Source organism: Natrix helvetica, assembly GCF_964273705.1.
Source record: "Natrix helvetica genome assembly, chromosome: 1".
Classification (NCBI taxonomy): Eukaryota; Metazoa; Chordata; class Lepidosauria; order Squamata; family Natricidae; genus Natrix; species Natrix helvetica.
The window spans coordinates 346,020,163-346,039,350 of record NC_138548.1 but is presented as its reverse complement, the minus strand read 5'-3'; the positions used below and the strand labels follow the sequence as shown (position 1 = coordinate 346,039,350).

Below are 19,188 nucleotides of genomic sequence, written 5' to 3'. Positions count from 1 at the left end.
AGCCCCCCCCCCCCCGAGCGGGGGGGACGACGACGGACAGCTCTACGCGCGGAGACGACGGGAGAGGCTTTTTTTCCCGCCCGCGCGCGCCCACCGAGGGGCTTAAAGGAGCCCGCTTTTGTTTTTGCTTGGGAGGGGGACTGCTGAGGAACGGGACTAGAAAGCGTATCTACCCGCCTGGACGCTGGGCGCCGGAAATTCGCTCTACTTGCTGGCTGACCGACAGGCCAGCCGTGGGGGGGGGGCAGCGGGGCTTGCGGCGGCGTTGGCGCTCAGACTGTGGCTTTCCCGCCGCCGCTGTTCTACTCTAGGCTTTGCGAGGGGAGGGAAAGGGGCGGGGATAAATTGCAGGCTTTCAAAAATAGCCGCCTCTGGCTTCTGGCACATCATCTGCACCTTGGTTCCTTGACCTTTCGTTTCCCCGGTGCAGCGGCTGGACGCGAGCGGCAGAGGCTCTCGCTTCAAGTGGACAACCAACGTTTGACGTGCGCCATCCCTTGTCGGAACCCGAGCAGGTGTGTCGGAAAGATGAAAGGGGGGCGGAGGGGAGGGGGAGGAAGGTAGAAAGATAAATAAATAAAAGAGACGCGGCGGTGCGCCTGCTGCCTGGGATTTCGGCGTTGTGCGGGAGGACGGAGAGCGGAGACATCGGTCCAGTTGAGACGGGAGGGAGCCGGTGAGCTCGTGCCCTGGCTACGAAAAGCGCAGGCCGAAGGCGGCTTACCCTCAGGGTATTATAGATCGCTCGCCTGCACTGTCCAAAAATGAGTCCCGCTTTGTGATTCGGCGAGATGTAAACTGGGCAGTGATTTTCAGAGGGCCGCGTTTTCTTTTAGTTTTAAACTCTTTGATTACACTTTCCCAAGCTGGTGATCTTCAGGTGCATTATTCTATGGGAGATTTAATGTAGTACACCTGAGAAGGAATCGGTTTTACTAAAGTCATCCCAGGACCAGGGGATCTGAAAAGTCTGAAGAATCAAATTAAGAATCATAAAGAAATAATTGGTAGATTTACAATGGGGGTGCAGCCTTGAGCTGCACTCTGGGCAACAGAGCAGCCAGGAGGAGGGGAAAAAGTTTTTCTTTTTTCTGAACTATTTCCCTCCATGCATAAAGATATGTCTGAGCGATATCAGGATCTTCTTTTAATGGAAATTCCAGATTGGGTGATAAATCCATTTTCAGATACTGAGGAAGATGGGGTAGTGGAGGAACAACTCATAGAGATGCAAAATGACATTGAGCTGAAGCCAAAGTTTAAGAAATCGTACCAAGAGTTTTGGTTACAGAAAGAAATTTCTGATCGCTATCCTGCATTATGGACAGTGGTTAAGAATCTCCTTGTTGCATTTCTAACATCATATTTGGGGGAGCGTGGCTTCAGTGTGGTCATCCAACTTCTCTCCAAGCAAAGAAATCAACTCCAGATTACTGAACTGGTGATTTAAGACTCCTGCTAAGTGACTTAAAACCAGACATTGGGAAACTGATACCATTTCATCAAGCCCATCCATCACATTAAGAATTTACTGAACAGTGAAGTAGTTACTAAATTTTACTGAGTTTACTATGTTACTAGTTACTAAGGTTCTTGATAAATGACTATCAGACTTTGAAAACCTGAATTAACATTAACTAAAAAGGTTTTAAAATTGGATTTTGAATAAATGTGCAATTAATTGTTAAAGTTTTGAATTTTACTGTTACTATCTTCCGTCATGTGACCATCCAGTCACATGATTTCCCCAGCCACGCCCACCAAGCCATACCCACAGAACTGGTAGTAAAAAATTTGAATTCCACCACTGGGTGGGGGGCACTGCGGATAAGTTTGTAGCACCAAGGTGGACTGAAAAAGTTTGGGAACCACTGGTATAGATCCTGCTGTAGATATACAGACTTAAAATAGTTTGTTTAGTGACCATTCAAAGTTATAACGGGACTGAAAAAAAGTGACTTCTAACCATTTTTCACACTTACGACCGTTGCAGCATCTCCATGGTCACATGATCAAAATTCAGGGCAAAACCCGTTTAACAAATTTCTCACTTAGCATAAAATTCCAGGCTCAATTGTGGTACTAAGTTGTGGACTACCTGTATTTGACATGAACAACTGGTTTTTCTTTTCCAACAAACAGGCTTTGTTGTGGGTCACAGGCATTAGGGAACAGTGTGGCCCTGTTATCTCAAATTTCAGGTTCCATTGTTAGCATTTTATAAGGTTATATTAGCACTTTTAAGGTGGCAGGTTTTTTTCTTACCGTATTTTTGGAGTATAAGACGCACATTCTAGCCCCTAAAAGAGGGTGAAAATTTGTTTGCGTCTTATACACCGAATGTAGCCCTGCCCACCCGCCGATCCCACCCTTTGGCCTCTGCCTCCCAGCAATTTACTTCCTGTAGCAAACTGGGAAAATGGGGCTTGGGGAGGCTGCAATAGGCTAGGGCCGTGATGGCGAACCTATGGCACGCGTGCCACAAGTGGCACACGGAGCCATTTGTCAGGGCACGCGAGGCGCTGCCCTGTTAGCTGGCCAGCGGGCATGCACGTGCTGGCCAGCTGAGTTCACCTTTTTAAAAGCTATTTTTTGCCTTCCCCGGGCTCCAGAGGCTTTATAGGAGCCTGGGGAGGGCGAAAAGAGCCTTCCCCCCCCCCCGGAGGCTTCAGGGACTGTCCCTGAAGCTTTCGGTACGCTTTAAACCACCCTGCGAGCAAACCGGAAGTGACTTCCGGGTTGCTCGGAGGGTCGTTTTAAGAGTTCCGAAGGCTTCAGGGACCGTCCGAGGCTTCCCTGATGCCTTCGGAGCGCTTAAAACGACCCTCCAAGCAACCCGGAAGTCACTTCTGGTTTGCTTGGAGGGTGGTTTTAAGCGTTCCGAAGGCTTCAGGGACCGTCCGAGGCTTCCCTGATGCCTTCGGAGTGCTTAAAACCACCCTCCGAGCAACCCGGAAGTCACTTCCGGTTTGCTCGGAGGGTGGTTTTAAGCGTTCCGAAGGCTTCAGGGAAGCCTCTCGGACAGTCCCTGAAGCCTCCCGAGAGCCTCCGGGGGGTCGGGGGAGGCTCTTTTCGCCCTCCCCAGGCTCCTATAAAGCCCCTGGAGCCTGGGGAGGGCAAAAAAACATGTAAAAATTGGGGGGGGGTCACGCGTTGTGCGTGCATGCGCACTGGGGGGGTCGCGCATTGCATTATGGGTGCGGCACGCCCGCACTCGACCCCCCTGCGCTCCCCCCACTTGTGGCACGCGAGCCAAAAAAGGTTCGCCATCACTGATCTAGTTGATAAGTATATCCCCAAATATTTAACCTTACTTGTAATTTGAATCTGCAAAGCTTCTTCCAACTCTTTCTTTCTTCTTAATGGTATGTTCTTTGTCAAAATCTTTGTTTTGTCTTTATTTTCAAACCTGCTACTTTTCCATACTCCTCTATTCTTTCCAACAATTTGGCTGCTGTCTCAAATGGGTCTTCAAGAATAAATACCAATTCATCTGCAAATGCTTGTAGCTTGTTTTCTTTTTTAATTTTCATTCCTTTTATTTCTTCTTCTTCTCTAATCTTTCTATTTAAGACTTCTAATGTTAAGACAAAAAGTAACGGTGATAATGGGCAACGTTGTCTCATACCTTTCTTTATTTCAATAAAATCTGTCAATTCTCCATTTACCATTATCTTTGCGGTTTGTTTGTGATATACCATTTCTATAGTTTGGATAAATTTCTTACCAAAATTCATCTGTTCCAATTGTGAAAACATGAATTGCCAATTCACATTGTCAAAAGCCTTCTGTGCATCAAGAAACATCAAAGCCATTCGTTTTTCAGGATGCGCCTCGTAGTATTCCAAAGTGTTCAAAATCATTCTCATATTATCTTTAATTTGTCTTTTTGGTAAAAGAACCATTTTGATCAGAGTGGATAAAGCTATTTAGATACTTCTTGAGTCTGTCTGCTAATATAGATGTGAATAACTTGTAATCTGAATTTAATAAAGATATTGGTCTATAATTCTTGGTTTGCGTTAGATCTGTCTCCCTTTTGGGTAGCAATACAATATATGCTTCTGACCATGATTTAGGTATTCTGCTCTCTGATATCACTTCATTCATGACTTCTAAAAGGGGGAGAGACAAGATTTCTTCAAATGTTTTGTAGAATTCCACCGGAAATCCATCTGGACCTGGGGCTTTTCCATTATTTTGTTTTTTGAGTGCTTCTGTTAACTCCATCATTGTTATTTTACTTTCCAGCATTATTCTAGTTTCATCTGGTATCTGGGGAAGATTAGCATCCTGTAAATATTTTTTAACTCCCCCCCCCTCTTCCATTTTCTCTTGTTGATACAGCTTAGCATAGTAGTCTTGTATAATTTTCTTTTTCTCAGCATTTCCATAATGAATTTGTCCTTGCTCGTCTCTTAATTGGAATATTTTCTTTGCCTCTCTCTCTTTTTTCAATTTATATGCCAACCATCTGCCTGGTTTATTTGCTTTTTCAGAGTAATTCTGTTTAGTGCCTCTGATTTTTTGTGCCAGTTCTTCCTTTTCCAGTAGATGTATTTTATGTTTGATTGTATCCATTTTTATTTTAACATCTTTTTTTTATGGCGATCTCTGTAACTCTTTTTCAAGTTTTTTATAGTCATTGTCTAGAGCTTTATGCGTTTGTCTTTTCTTTAGGTTTCTCTTTCTTGTATAGTCTATTATCAGGCCTCTAATAACAGCCTTCATTGTGTCCCAAAGGTTCTGCATTGATGTATCTTCTTTTCTATTTTCTTTAAAGAAAAAAGCCAGTTCTTTTTCCATTTTCTGTGTAAAATCTTTTTCTTTCAGTATAATATTATTTAATGTCCATCTAGATCTTATCCTTTGGCCTTTCCATTTAATTGTGATTGGATTATGATCCACCCATGTGCTTGCTTCAATCTCAATTTCTTGTACATTACAAATCAATTCTGTTGAGGCCCATATCATATCAATTCTGAAAAATGATGAATGTCTATTTGAATAAAAAGTATATTGTTCTTTTGTAGTATTTCTTTCTCTCCATATGTCTTTTAAGTTTATTTCATCTATCATCTTAAAGAAGGATTTTGGAAGCAGTTTTCTATTTAACTTTGTTGTTTTGTGTGTTTTATAGTCCATGTTCTGGTTTACAATGCCATTAAAGTCTCCCATCATGCAAATATCAACATAGTCCAAGTCCAAAAAATTTTTGTGCAGTTTTTTATAAAATTCATTGTGCTTTTCATTAGGAGCGTAAATTCCAATTAAAAGTATTTTTTAATATTATCCATAATTTCCACCATCAAAATTCTTCCCTCTTCATCTGCATAAATTAATTTCGTTGGAATATTATCTTTAATATAGAAGATCACTCCTCTTTTCTTGCAGTTCGCCAGTGTAGTAAATGTTTTCCCAAGCTTTGGTTGTATTAGTAAGTGTTCATGTCTCTTTTGAATATGCACTTCTTGTAGACAAATTAAGTCGCATTTTAATTTTTTGGTTTTTTTTTTTGAAAAAAGTTTTTTATTGGTTTTACAGGATTTTAGGGGTTAGGGTAATAGGTATGGATAAAAATTTTGACAGCTACATCGTGCAGCAAATGGTATTCCCCAAGTCTCATAACCTTTACAAAATAGTAAACAAGATATTATTGCTTGACTAAATCTTGACAGCTTATTTTTACATTGTATCTTTCAATAGTTTCAATCATTTACTTTGTATCTAATAAACAGTTCATTGTATCAACAATTGCAATATTTTTCCAGCTTACTTTTGTGATCTGAGTTTTCTCATTGTTGCCTCCTCCCCCCCGCCTGCCAGCAAAGCCTCGGCCCCTCCCTCCTTCATCTCTTGTGTACTGTCCTCCGCTTTGTCTAGGAGTGCTTTGTTTTTTTCCATGAAGGCCTCCGCCTCCATAACTGTATTAATTCTAACTCTACTGCCCTCCCAAAAAATCAACAAACCTTCTGGCAATAGCCACCTAAACCAGAAACCCTTATCAAATAATTATTTTGCTAAAGAAGAATATTTTTTCCTCTTATCTCTTACTTTCTTCGGGATCTGTTTCAGGATGGCTATCTCTTTGTCCTTATATTTTAATGTTTGCCCCCTTTGTGTCCCCAGAATTTCATCTCTTGTAGCCTTTCTAAGAAATTTAATATGAACCTCTCTTGGAACATTGTGTGTTCTAGCATAAGCTGAATTAACTCTATAAACCAAATCAATATCCCATCCTAACTGATGTTTGTCTTTTTTAATATATTCAGCTAACATTGTTGTCATAATCTCCTTCAAATCTTCATTATCAGCCTCAATTACGTTTTGAAATCTAAGGAAAAAAGACATCCTTTCAAATTCCATTTTATCATGTGGTTCTCAGGTTCTAGATTCCCTCTCTGAACTACCTTCACCTCCCCCCTCATCTCAGTTGCCCCCTCCTCCAGAACGTCTATTCTTTGTTTGTTTTGTGCAGTTTGATTTTGATTTTCTCTGAGTTGTTCATTCATTTCTATCAATTGTTTTTTCAATTCATCCTGCTCTTTTAAAATCTTTTGAAGCAGCTGGTAAGTTACTGAATCCTCTTCAGGGGCTTTTGGTTGTAGAAACGAAGTTAGTGGCTGTTGTCCAATTGGGCTGGATGTTGAAGATGTTGGAGCAGATCCTGGCTTCCCAGGCGGTGGTTTCTTCGGGGCCATCATAAAAATTCAGAGATATCTATGTCCATACAACGAAATGGTGACTGTGGAAAACAACAACCAAGAGAGGCCACGAGGCAGACAATCCAGACAGGAATAGAAACCTTTTATATAGTTCAAATCCAATCAATTAAATCAGTTATTCCAAGTCCAAGATACTGTGTGGCAAGAGATGCTTCTGGGAGTCACGGAGGCATAAGTACAAAGCCAGGAAGATTTTTCAAAGGAGGGATCTGATTTCAAAGCGCATGAAGAAGGAGGAAGTGAGCCATCTTGCTCTGCCAGCACCGGAGATCAGGAAACAACAGATCAAAAGTTTTCAAAGTTTTTAAAAGAGTCAGATCATCACTTTTCTTTCACAATTGCATTAAGGAAGTCATTTTGCCATTGCTTATGAAGAGTGAGATTCTTTTTTAAGACTCTCCTCTTTCCTCCGAGAGAGAAGAGATAAATCCAAAGCCGCTTTTCCGAGGGAGGGGGTAAATCCTCCTCCCTCCAATCACACTTCCCAGGAAAAGATTGAAAGTCTTTTTAAAAGCTGATGTTCTTTCATTTAAATATCAAAAGGAGAATTGGGGAGGATTCCCATCTCACCGCACTTCAGCTGTAGCCTTCAAATTGCCGATCATCCAGCCGCCTCGCAGCGAAAGCGCGCGGGAGCATAAGAGCTTCGTCGCGCACCCCCTCTCGCTTCTCGGCTCCTGGGGCAAAGCCAGAGACCCCCCTGCAGTCGCCGCCGCCGATCCAGGGGACCCCCAGCAAGCCGCCCCTAAGGCAGGGCGCCCCTTCAAGGCACCCTGTGCTCCTCCCAAGCCAAGGGGAGCCCACCAAGCAAGCACAGGGCGGACGAACACATCCGTCGCTCTCAGTGACAGGAAGCACTCCTCCTAAGTCGCATTTTAATTTTTCTAGTTTGTGAAATATTTTCTTTCTTTTAATTGCTGAGTTAAGTCCATTTATATTAATTGTAATCTTTTTTCCTCCTCCATGTTTATACTTTATATATAGGATTTATAGTTCTAGTTGATCTGGGTTCTCGTTCTCTGAGGATTACACCACCCACCGCGCCTTCTTCATTATCAATTCCACCTACGGCTCCTTCTACTTTTTCAGTCTCAATTATAGGTGTCTCCAGTAATTGCACTAATAATTATTCTTTTCCAGTTTTCTCAGCCATTTCTCTAAAATGTTCTGCATAGAAAGCTTCTGCCTTGTCAATTGTATGTATTCTGTATCTTGTCCTTGCCATGTAAATAATAAACCTTCCGGTATGAGCCATCTATAATTAACACCCTTTTTGATCAGAACCCTAGTCAAGAATTGATATTCTCTTCTCTTCTGTCTCACTCTTCTCACTCTTCTCAGAACACTACAACCTCTTTGCCTTTGTGTTCCAGTTTTCTATCTCTCATTTTCTGTAATATTTGTAGTTTGATTGCTTTCTTGGTAAATCTTACATGGACTTCCCTTGGAAGGGCATTTCTTGTTGCGTATCTTGTGTATACTCGAAATACTTCATCTATTCTATACCATCCATCATCTTCTCTTGGGATATCTATAAAGCATTTGTCAATAGCTCAGATATTATCTGTACTAAGTTCTCTCCTCTTTCTTCTTCTATATTTTGAAATCTTAAAAAAAAAATCAGACCTATCCATCTCCCATGCTAATATTCCACTACTCTCCCTTTCCACATCGCTCACTCTGCTATCTAACTCCTCAACTTTCTTCTCTTGTTGTTGAACTTTTTCATCAATTTTTTGAACTATTTTCATATTCCATCATCCAGTTTTGTATATCTTTCATTTTTCCTTTCATTTTGGCAACTTTTTGTTCTATTTTTGGGGTTTGCTGCTCTGTGTTCTCAGTCTTCTTTACAATGGTATCTAACTTTTCATCCTTACTATCAGCTCCTGCTTGTAATTTCTGTATCGCTTGCATAATTGAATCTAAAGTTATTCCCTTCTCCTTTTCTTGTTGAAGCATCGACTGTATTGATCTTTGACCTCCTGCTGGTGAGGAGGCCCGGGGTTGTTGTTGTGGAACCAACAGGTGTTGTTTTTCTACTCATCTTCTAATTTTTTTTCTTCTACAATCTGTCCAGTTAATATCACAAAAATTTAAAATTTAAACATCAACTTATGGGGTTAAAGGTTTATAGGTAGAGTAGAGGAGGAGAAAAAAAAGAAAAAAGAAGGGAGAAGAAAAAATAAAGCTCTTTCACTTAAAAAGAAAAGTGAGAAAGAGTAAGGGGAAAAAAGAGAGTAAAAAAGAGTAGGATAAAATAAAAAAGTAAAAAAGAGGGTAGTTTAAAAAAAGAATCTTCAATCCAATTTACTCATATTTAAGGCAAACCATCCATTTATATCTAATATCTTCAAAAAGTAAGCATAAAATGAAGAGAGCAACAAGGAAGAAAAAAAATCAAAAATCAATACTTCAGAGAGCCCCCCCCCCAAAAAAATCACCATCTTCCCAGCAAGATAATATGAAAATAGTATGAGAACTGCCACCAAGCTAAAAAAAGAGAATCGATTCAGTCTCTTTGTTACTATTATTTTTTTAAGATAAGAGTCTTTCCAAAGTCACTCTGAGCTTTCCCTTAAAGCTTCTGTTTAGTCTAAAGTAAGTTTCCAGATACTGAAAGATTCCACAGAAAACAGCTGTTCAAACAAATGTATTTCTGCCTCTCATAATTCTGGATTTTTAAGGGAAACGACTCTGTCGAGTAACAATGTTTCAAGTCCACTAGATGGCAGTATTAAAATCCGTCTTAAAATTTTTGAAACTTTTCTTATAAACCAAATAACGCCAATATAACGAGAATAGCCAAATCAGAAAAAAAAAGAATCTTCAGGGCAATTAAGATTTAAGTATGTTCAAAACCCCCCACAAGGTCCAAAATTAAAAGCCTCAAAAAAATCCACATTGAGTTACGATGAGAGTCCAGCCTGGCTTCCGAAAGTAAAAAGGGAAAAAAAAGGAGCTTTAATTGGTAAACTGATATCCGCCGCTTTTCTCTCTAGTCAGCCTTATTTTAAGTTAAGTTTCCAAATTCAGGGTGTTCTCTTTCCCATAGAAAAAAGCGTTTAAAAAACTCTCACCAACACAACATGCTTCTCTCCTGCACTTACGTGTAGGGGCTGTCAGCAGCTTCAGCAGCCTGGTGGCTGATTCGCGATCGCTGGCCAAGGGGGCTTTTTCCAGATCACCAGAGACTTTGCAAATGTCTCTGGGACCACTGGATCTCCCCCTACCTCTCACTGTCTCTTTGGGACAGCTTAGACTCAGATTGAGTCGTCCAGATGATCCGAATTAGACGGCTATTCCAGAGAAATTGGAACAGACATCTTCTCGCTGCGACATCAGCCCCGCCCCGACTATATGCACTTTTGTTGGCAGGGTGATGTCTCTGCTTTTTAGTATGCTGTCTAGATTTGCCATTTATTCTAAGTTTTCCTTTTGTCAGTGTAAAGTGTTGTAGCAACTGATCCTTCAGGTCAAAGTAGGCATATGGGAGCCTTTGATTTTCCAATTTAGCTCTAGCCTGGGTGATCAGTTTCTGTCTCTAATGGGGTCAGGTCAGCCCTTTCAGGGATCGCTTTGCACAGGTTTTATGAATGTATTCAAATTAGAGGTTTAATATATTTTTTATTTTAATATTTTAATGGTTTTTATTGTTTTTAAAATATTTTAAACTATCAGTCACAGATGCAATCTTCACACACAAATGAAAAATTGAATGTTCATTTCATAATTACATTGTGTTTTTTTTAAAAAAACTCTTATTCCAGTTACATCATGCAGTTTTCAATATTCCTACATCAGACCCGTCAAAGTGGCAACCCGCGGGCCGGATGCATCATGCACAGCCATGCCCACTCCAGCTCCACAAAGGAAAAAAACATTGCGATACGCCACTTGATATGGTTAAGTTTGACACCTGTGTCCTACATGATTTATTTTCAGCATGGGGGGGGGGGAAGACCCCTAATTTAAAGCATTTCTTGATTCCATATTTCATCATATTTTCATAAACATCTCCAAAATCTTCTGATCATTCCATTTCTTCTGTTTCATGCTGGATTATTATTTTTATATTTATTTTCATTCATTCTTTTAACACTGTTTAATTCTTCTTATCCTTCTAAAACAATTTATTTCCACCACAATCTCAAGTGTTTCTCTGCTTTTTTTTAGTTTTAATTGTCCGTTGCTTTCTTTTACCATGTTTCTGCAACTTTTCTTCCTATATGCATTATGCAGTCTCTCTCTCACCTTAATTTCTTGAATCATTCTTAAATGCTTTTTCTGATACACCTTTTCATACTTTCTAAAAAATAATGTGATAAGTATAGATATGTGTTTATGATTATCTAGAGTTCTTAGGATTAGATTGCTTATATGTTCGATATATACCCTTCATTATGACTCCAAAGTTTTTCTCAATTTTACTAAGAGTTTCAGATAAAATATACTGTATATCTGAAAATGTCTTAAGCAAGTGAATATTTTAAAATCTGTTTAAATATCTAATTACAGCCACTCAAATCCATTGACATAGTTAATTATATTTAGAGTTAATTAGATAGAGTTTAGAAATAAAGAGTGCTAATTAAATAAATCCTTTAATGTTTCATTCTGAAGTTCAAGCCACAAAGATTTTGCTCATGCCATATGATTATCCTGTTTATCTTAAGGATTGCTCAATTAAATTAATTTGTCTAAATTTGCAGGATATATCATACCAGAATAATAGACTTGGGAGAGACCTTGGAGGTCTGTTAGTCCAACCCCCTGCTCAAGCAGGATACCCTATACCATTTCAGACAACCCTAAATTAACTACACAGGATATGTGTTAGACTAACATGTCATCAGTTTATGATTTAGTGGGATATGAGATTATGGCCACTGTTTTTAACTAGGCACTTAACTGTGAGTTGTATAATGCTAGAGAGCCATTTCATGTAGTGTTTAAGGCCTCAGACTTGAAACCATGATGGTGAATTGTAGTCTGCCATAGGCACAAAGCTATTGTGTGATCATGAGCCAGTCTCTCAGCCTTAAGGAGAGGCAGCAGGGGCCGAATCACATCCAAAAATCTTGCCAAGAAAACTGCAGGAAGTTTTCAGAAGTCAAAAATAATAAAATATTAGAACTGAGTAGTGTTGTTTCTGATGCCCAGTGTCACCCTTTTGTCTTTGCTGGATGGAAAGTGTGTTTAATCCAGGAATAGCCATGTAATTACCAAGCCTCTGAAGCAGGGTGAATAAAAATTGACGATTTAAAAAATAAATAAATGAAACAATCAGATTTTTAAATTTCTAAATTGAATTTATTTATTTTTATCAATTTATTTTAATGCTTTTGGAATAAAAATCTATAAAGTTTTCCTATTTAAGATACGTTAATAATTTAGTTATTCAGCAAGAAATGGAGCTTACCGTATTTTTCGGAGGATAAGATACACCGGAATATGAGACGCAGCAAAGTTTTGAAGAGGCAAATTTTTTTAAAAAAGTTTTTGCACTCTGCAGGCCGCCCCAAAAGAGCCCATTTTTTCAGAAAATGGCCCTGTTTTTTAAAAAAAATACATGAATAGCCTTTAGGAGCTTGCACAGTGCTGGAGGGGGGGCAAAAACGAGCAAAAAACAGCCCGTTTTTCACGAAAACAGGCCTGGTTTTTGTCAAAAAGGCATGCATAGTTTTTAGGAGTCTTATAGAGTGCTCCTGGTGGCTGGAGGGGGGGGGGCAAAATTGAGCAAAAAATGGCCCTCCTACAGGCTCTACACGGCCATTTTGGTGAAGTGGGTGAGGTTTCGGGAGGCAAACAAAATGCTGTATTCAGTGTATAAGACGCATCCAGATTTTCAGCCTCTTTTGAGGGAAAAGGTGCGTCTTACACTCAGAAAAATATGGTAGTTATGTAGCATGAAGCTGTATATTCTGCAATATTGGGGCTGTCGGTGAGTCAACAGGTCAGGAGAAGCCGCTAGGGGACAGATGACAGTAGCTCTTTAAAAATTATGATTTAAATCGAGTAGATTTAAATCAAACCATTTTACTAGTGATTTAAATCGTGATTTAAATGACTTGATTTAAATCAAATCTACCCTGCTCTGAAGTCTCTTGACCACTTCTGCCTTCCTCTCATTTTGAATCAGAGGGATTATCTCTGGTCTACAGATCTCCAGAGAATCATTGGATATTTTCAAAATGAATTCTATCACCCTTGGTTGACATTTAGCAGAGATATGATCTTCCTGCCTAGATCTGGTAGTAAGGCTACTGTCAAGTTCCAAGTAATGCATCAGAGGTGGTATTCAGCAGATCCTGACAGTTCTGGAGAAACGGCAGCAGAAATTTTGAGTAGTTTGGAGAACTGGTAAATAGCACCTCTGACTGGCCCCACCCCATCTATTCTCTGCCTCCCAAGTGCCAGCTGATCATGAGGGAGTGGGGATGTTGCAGGAACCTTCCCCTGCCACGCCCACAGAACCGGTAGTAAAAAAAAATGAATTCCACCACTGTAACACATCCTTCACAAATTGAACTCTGAGGCATTCCTTCACTCAAAGTACAAACTTATTTAGACATACCATATTGGCACTAACTAGTGGAAAGCCAGTACTAAAGTTCCCTGGCTTTTCATATCTATATAAGTTTCAGTTTTCTCAAATTTCCAAAACAATATGTCACATGGTCCGGCCAAGATGAGAAGTGGTTGCTTGGCCATTGAAGTGAGCCATTGGAACGTACATGTGTTTGCTGTGTTTGCTAAAGTTAGAACACTCCAGGATGCCAACAACCCCACACAAAATTCAGGCTTGACAGCTACCAGTAAGGCTTAAGAATGTCATGCCACGCCACGCCCCCCACCTCGAAGTCTGAGATGGAAGACGAACAGCTGACAGAGAGTGGAAGAGTGGCTCTGTTGGAGGAAGCTGGGGAAGGGCAAAGTTAGGCTGGGCAAAGTAGGGGAGAGGCGGAACAAGGGAGAGGGGATTCAGATGAAGACCAAGCTCCCCCTCCTCATCCTAGGGAGTGCAGGGAAGAACGTAGAAGAGAGCAACGGGGGTTGCGTGGCTTACGAGGAAGGAAAGGGCCCCTATTCCCTTCACAAGGCACAGCTGTGGATGGAGTTTAAAGGAGAGGCAGTTGGGAGGGGCATTTGTTGGGAACAAATGCTGAGTTCACCTAGCGTAGTGTTGCCTGCATTCCTGGCACACTACTTGAAGTATTTACGACCTTCTGTGTGCTTATTATCCTTGCTTATCTTGCCCTGCTGGAGTATTTGCAGGTTTGTGCAGGGGCTTTTCTCCAGGCCCGAGAGTGAAAAGGATGTTGGGGGCACAGTTGGTGTTAATAAAGGGACTCATACTGGTTCTCTGGCTGTGTTGCCTTTGTGCCACGCCCCGGGTCAACACAAAGACATTTCCAGAAATAGAAATGTCTCCTGGCTTTCTTTGAACTTTATCACCTGATTTACATTTGGATTCATTTTAATATTGAACTCATAGTGCCAATACGATAGAAGCCAAGCAAACTTTTGACAAACACAAGAAAGCACAAATGTGCTTAGCAACATGTCACAAAATTTAATGTACTCAGGCAAGCAAAACCATCGCTCTTCCAACAATATCTAATGAAAACAAGAATGTCTGTTTCTAGGGTCAAATTTATCAGGATTCAAAATTATTTTATTCTTTTAAATAAAAACTTTGCTGCAAAATAAAATGAAAAATGTCCAATTCCTTTGCTGAAGATATGAAATGTTATTTCAGAAAGGCATCCCCTACAAAAATAATATCTAGAAAAAAGATTCTACCTTTTTGTGAAACAGTACCACTCATTTGTATCATCTCTGCCAATTACTCTTATTTCCCACCCGCCCAAGTTAATTGTTTATGGTTTTGATTTAATCAAGAAGAAATAATCTACTACAGGTAGTCCTCAATTTATGACCACAATTGAGCCCAAAATTTCTGTTACTAAAGTGAAACATTTGCTAAGTGAATTTTGCTCCATTTTATGACTTTATTTGCCACAGTTGCTAAGTGATTCACTTGCACTTGTTAATTTAGTACGGTAACACGTTAGTAACATGCTTGTTAAGTGAATCTGCTTTCACTGTTGACTTTGCTTATCAGAAGGCCGCAAAAAGGGATTGTGACCCTGGGACGCTGCCATCGTCATAAATATGAACCAGTTGCCAAACATCTGAATTTTGATCTTGTGACTGCAGGGCTGCTGCAATGGTTGTAAGTGTGAAAAACAGTCATGTCCCTTTTTTCAGCATTGTTGTAACTTATAACAGTAACTAAATGAACTGTTGTAAGTTGAGGACTATCTATATTAGGATCATCTGCAGGGTGGATTTAAAGAAAAAGATAGTGGCTGTGACCCAAGAAAAAACTTTGTGCAATTGTTATAATCATCTTGGCTTTTTTGACTAATCTAGATATCATGACTAGTCCTGCAGAACTGTTTCCCAGGATCCCCGGTGATTGTGCAAATTTGGGGACATTTTGGACCTTGCCTCTTCCCCTGTGATTTTCCAAATATCTTATAAAACCGTGATGGCGAACATATGGCAAGTGCGCCACAGGTGGCACACGGAGCCATATTTGCCGGCACGGCAGCCTTCAGCTCTGGTGTGCATGTGTGCGCCAGCCAGCTGATTTTCAGCCTTCCAGAGGGCCAGGGGAGGCCATTTTTGCAGTCTCTCCAGGCTTCAGGAAAGCCTCCGGAGCCTGGGGAGGGTGAAAAACAGGCCCAACAGGCCAACAGTAAGTTGGTTCCCGAACTTCCGGTTGGCCCGTTTTTCACCCTCCCCAGGCTTCAGGAAAGCCTCTAGAGCCTGGGGAGGGCAAAAACTTCGCCCTCTACATGGGGGGGGGGCATGTGTGTATGTGGGGTCATGCAGGGATGCGCAGGTGGGTTGTGCGCATATGTGCAGGTGGGGCATGCGTGCATGCACAATAGTGTACACGCACACAATTTTGGCACACCTTTAGAAAAAGGTTAGCCATCCCTGTTATAGAACATGGAACTGATTCTAGATTTTATGGGTAGGCAAGCATTTGGTGGCTCTGTACCACACTTAACATTTGGGAAAAGCCCAAAGATTGCAGTGAGGGATATTGATACTAATGAGTACAGACAGATTTTGGTTGGTTTGTTTTTTCCTAAAGACCAAGGAGGAGATTTGAGTGGAGGGAGCTCCTAATTTTCAGTAATTATGATCACAGAGAGTCTTGGAAGCTTTCAAAATAATGCTTAAAGTCGGAGCTGCTTATTTCTTTATTTGGAGTATTTTTTCCTTAAGCACATTGATTTGATTTGATTATTTGAATTGTGGGAGCTCCATCACTGGAAGTTTTCAAGAAAAGATTAGGCGACCACTTGTCTGAGATGATATGAGGGTCCTCCAGGGGGTTGGACTCCAATGTCCCTTCTAACTCTAAATTTGTGTGATAGACTTTTATATTACATTATATTACTTTTTATTTCATTTCTGGGCACTTGGAATGCACTTGACTCTGATCAGAAATACTGTACAAAGATAAAAGCAATATAGAGCAATTGTCAGGCACATTTTTTTCTCTTAACCAGCCTCTGTCTCTAAGCCAGTGCTTCTCAAATAGTGGGGTGCACCCCCCAGGGGGGCCGCGAGGCTCCGTAAAGTGGGGCTCGTCTCCTCTGCCCGCTTTTGTTCCGCCCTGGCGGCAGGGATTGCCCGTCAGGATCGCTGAGCCCGCCTGCGTCTCTCTTCCCTCAGCCGCCCCTTCTCTTTATCATCTCTTTATCGGAACCTTTATCGGCCGCTGGAACCGTATGGGAACCGGATCTAGTGCCGGCTAAATGGGTGGGGAGTAAGGCAGGGCCCCGGCGGAGAGAAGCGAAACCCGGGCTTCAAGGATGCGTCTCTGTCTGGAGAGTTTCCAAGGCTCCGTGGTAAGGAAAGGCGAGAGTTTCCAAAGCTTAGAGCGCTCCGGTGTTTTATCCCGCTCTCCTTCCCTTTGAGCCCCGCTGCAGAGAAGCTCGTTGAGGGAGCCAATCGGCGAGCATTTGGTTGGCATAAAAGTCAAAAGCCTCTGCGGCTCCCTCCCTCCCTAAGTCGGCGGTCATCTTAAGGACCACTTGGACAGTCTTCGCTTCTGTGATACTCTATATATAAATATATGTATGTATATGTTCTAGCTGTGCTCCTTTAAATCTTTTCTGCTACAGTTAATAAAGCTATTCTTTGTTGTAAATTGATCCACATTTCTTTCTTTTTTTATTCTCTTATAGTTAATAAGGATACAGTGTTATGCAGAGGTGTACTTATAACAATTTTATAGACAAATGATACTATTTACAGTCGCGCGGGGGGCGCGAAATGTTTTCTTCTTCCTAGGAGGGGCATGACAGAAAATAATTGAGAAGCACTGCTCTAAGCCAACCCTTCCATACAGGAAGTGGTTAATTAATCCTTTGCTCCCATTTCTTTAGAGAGCAGCCTAATTTCATCCGAGCATTTCATTTTCCAAATGCCTTGCAAAGTTTGGCTAGCGGTATCTCTCAAGCATCCACCTCAAGGTTGTCTGAACCAAATCCAGGCGGGATACCTGGCAGGAAATGGTCAAAAAAGGCAATTGATTTGCCATGTTCTGCCTATTTATTATATGCATGTGCAACCCATATAAAACACAGGTGGGGTTTCAATCCCAAGTGCACAGCCATTATCCTGACTTTTCACCACATGCTCCAGACACCCCGGAGGAATCTAGCCTTTTCAGGAAATGTCCCCTTTGAACTTTGTGCTAATGAGTTTGAGGACCTGCGGTCAACTCTTAATAGATCTGCAATGAGTCAACATGAGGGCGAATACCAAATAGCAGACGGAAATAAAACAGAAATGTTAGAAAAACAGACTGCAAAGCTCTTCATTTAAATGAAATGCATGGCAATAGGCTCTGCCAGTTGCTCTGAGGCCCCAATGGGGGAACAGCACAATGGAGGTGGTTGATTAACCACAAAATCCATCCTCCCCCACCCCCATTCCACCTCAGCACTTCCCATGTGTCCTTGATTTTAATATTTGGTTTTAATTTATTCATGTTTTAATGTAGATGTACTTTTATGTCTGCAAGTCGCCCAGAGTTACCTCATGGTGATACAGGCAGCCAATAAATATCCTAAATAAATAAATAGTGAATTCACTACATTTGTGCAAAGGTTTATGAATAATAGATGGCTGCAATGTAATAGGATTGCAAAAATGACAAAATGGTATAGGTTTCAGCAAACTGTAGAGTTTCATGAGAATAATTCTCCATTTGGCATCAGTCCAAATCCATCTGAAGGGCTGGGTGACTTGTGGAATTGAACAGGCAGGAGCATTGAGCCATGGCAGAAGGTAGAGGGCATAGAGCCGTGATGACGAACCTATGGCACACGGAGCCATTTGTTAAGGCATGCAAGGTGTGCTGGCCAGCTGACTTTGGCCTTCTTTTGAGGCCGTTTTTCACCCTTCGGAGAAAAAAACTGACCCTATGGGCAAACCGGAAGTTTGGGAATGGACTTCCAGTTTGTCCGTAGGGCCATTTTTCGCCTTCAGGAGGCTTCCCTGAGGGCTCCGGAGGGCAAAAAACGGCCCTACGAGCAAACCGGAAGTCCGTTCCTGAACTTCTGGTTTGCCCATGGGACCAGATTTTTGCGCTCTGGGGGCTTCAGGAAAGTTCCTGAAGCCTTCGGAGGGCCTCTTGGGGGGGAGGCTGTTTTTGCCCTCCCCAGGCTCCTAGAAAGCCTCTGGAGCCTGGGGAGCTTAACTTAACTTTATTGGATTTCTAGACCGCCCCTCTCTCAAAAGAGACTCGGGGCGGTGTACAGTCATATTAAAATAGTTGAACAGTAAATATACATGTTATAAGTATACAATAAATAAATTAAACATAGGACTGGAGGAGGTAGTAGAAGTTCCCTGTACAATTTAGTTAAGTTAGATTTAAAAATTTTAAAAAATTTAAAAAAAAGTTAAAAACATTAACCTTAAAAGCTATCCCAAATAAAATATCCGCCAGGAGGTAAGAGTGGAACTATAAGTGGGCCAGGCCGGCTAGTCGGAACAGGTGAGTCTTAAGTTTTTGTCGGAAGGAGCGGAAGTCGGTAGTAGTTCTAATATCGGGGGGGAGGTCATTCCAGAGGGTTGGGCCCATCACAGAGAAGGCTCTACTCCTAGGCGCCGCCCATTGGCATTGCTTGGTGGACGGCACCCGGAGGAGTCCCTCCCTGTGTGAGCGAATTGGTCGCAGGGATGTATGTGGTAGAATGCGATCCCGCAGGTAACTAGGCCCTGTGCCATGGAGCGCTTTGAAGATGGTGATCAACTCCTTGAAACGCACCCGAAAAACCACAGGTAGCCAGTGCAGCTCGCGCAGGAAAGGTGTTATGTGGGAGTACCTAGTACTCCCCATGATGGCCCGCGCGGCCGCATTCTG

General features: G+C 41.5%; 1 protein-coding gene across 1 annotated transcript in view; it reads left to right on the top strand.

The window, feature by feature from the left end:
• The first annotated feature begins 359 nt into the window (after positions 1-359).
• LOC309396354 (C-type lectin domain family 2 member B-like) overlaps positions 360-19,188 on the top strand; it is a 37,891-nt gene continuing 19,062 nt past the window's right edge. The window contains exon 1 of the mRNA XM_081961426.1: positions 360-515. The gene's annotated coding sequence lies outside the window, so the exon portion shown is untranslated. The remainder of the gene's footprint in view (positions 516-19,188) is intronic.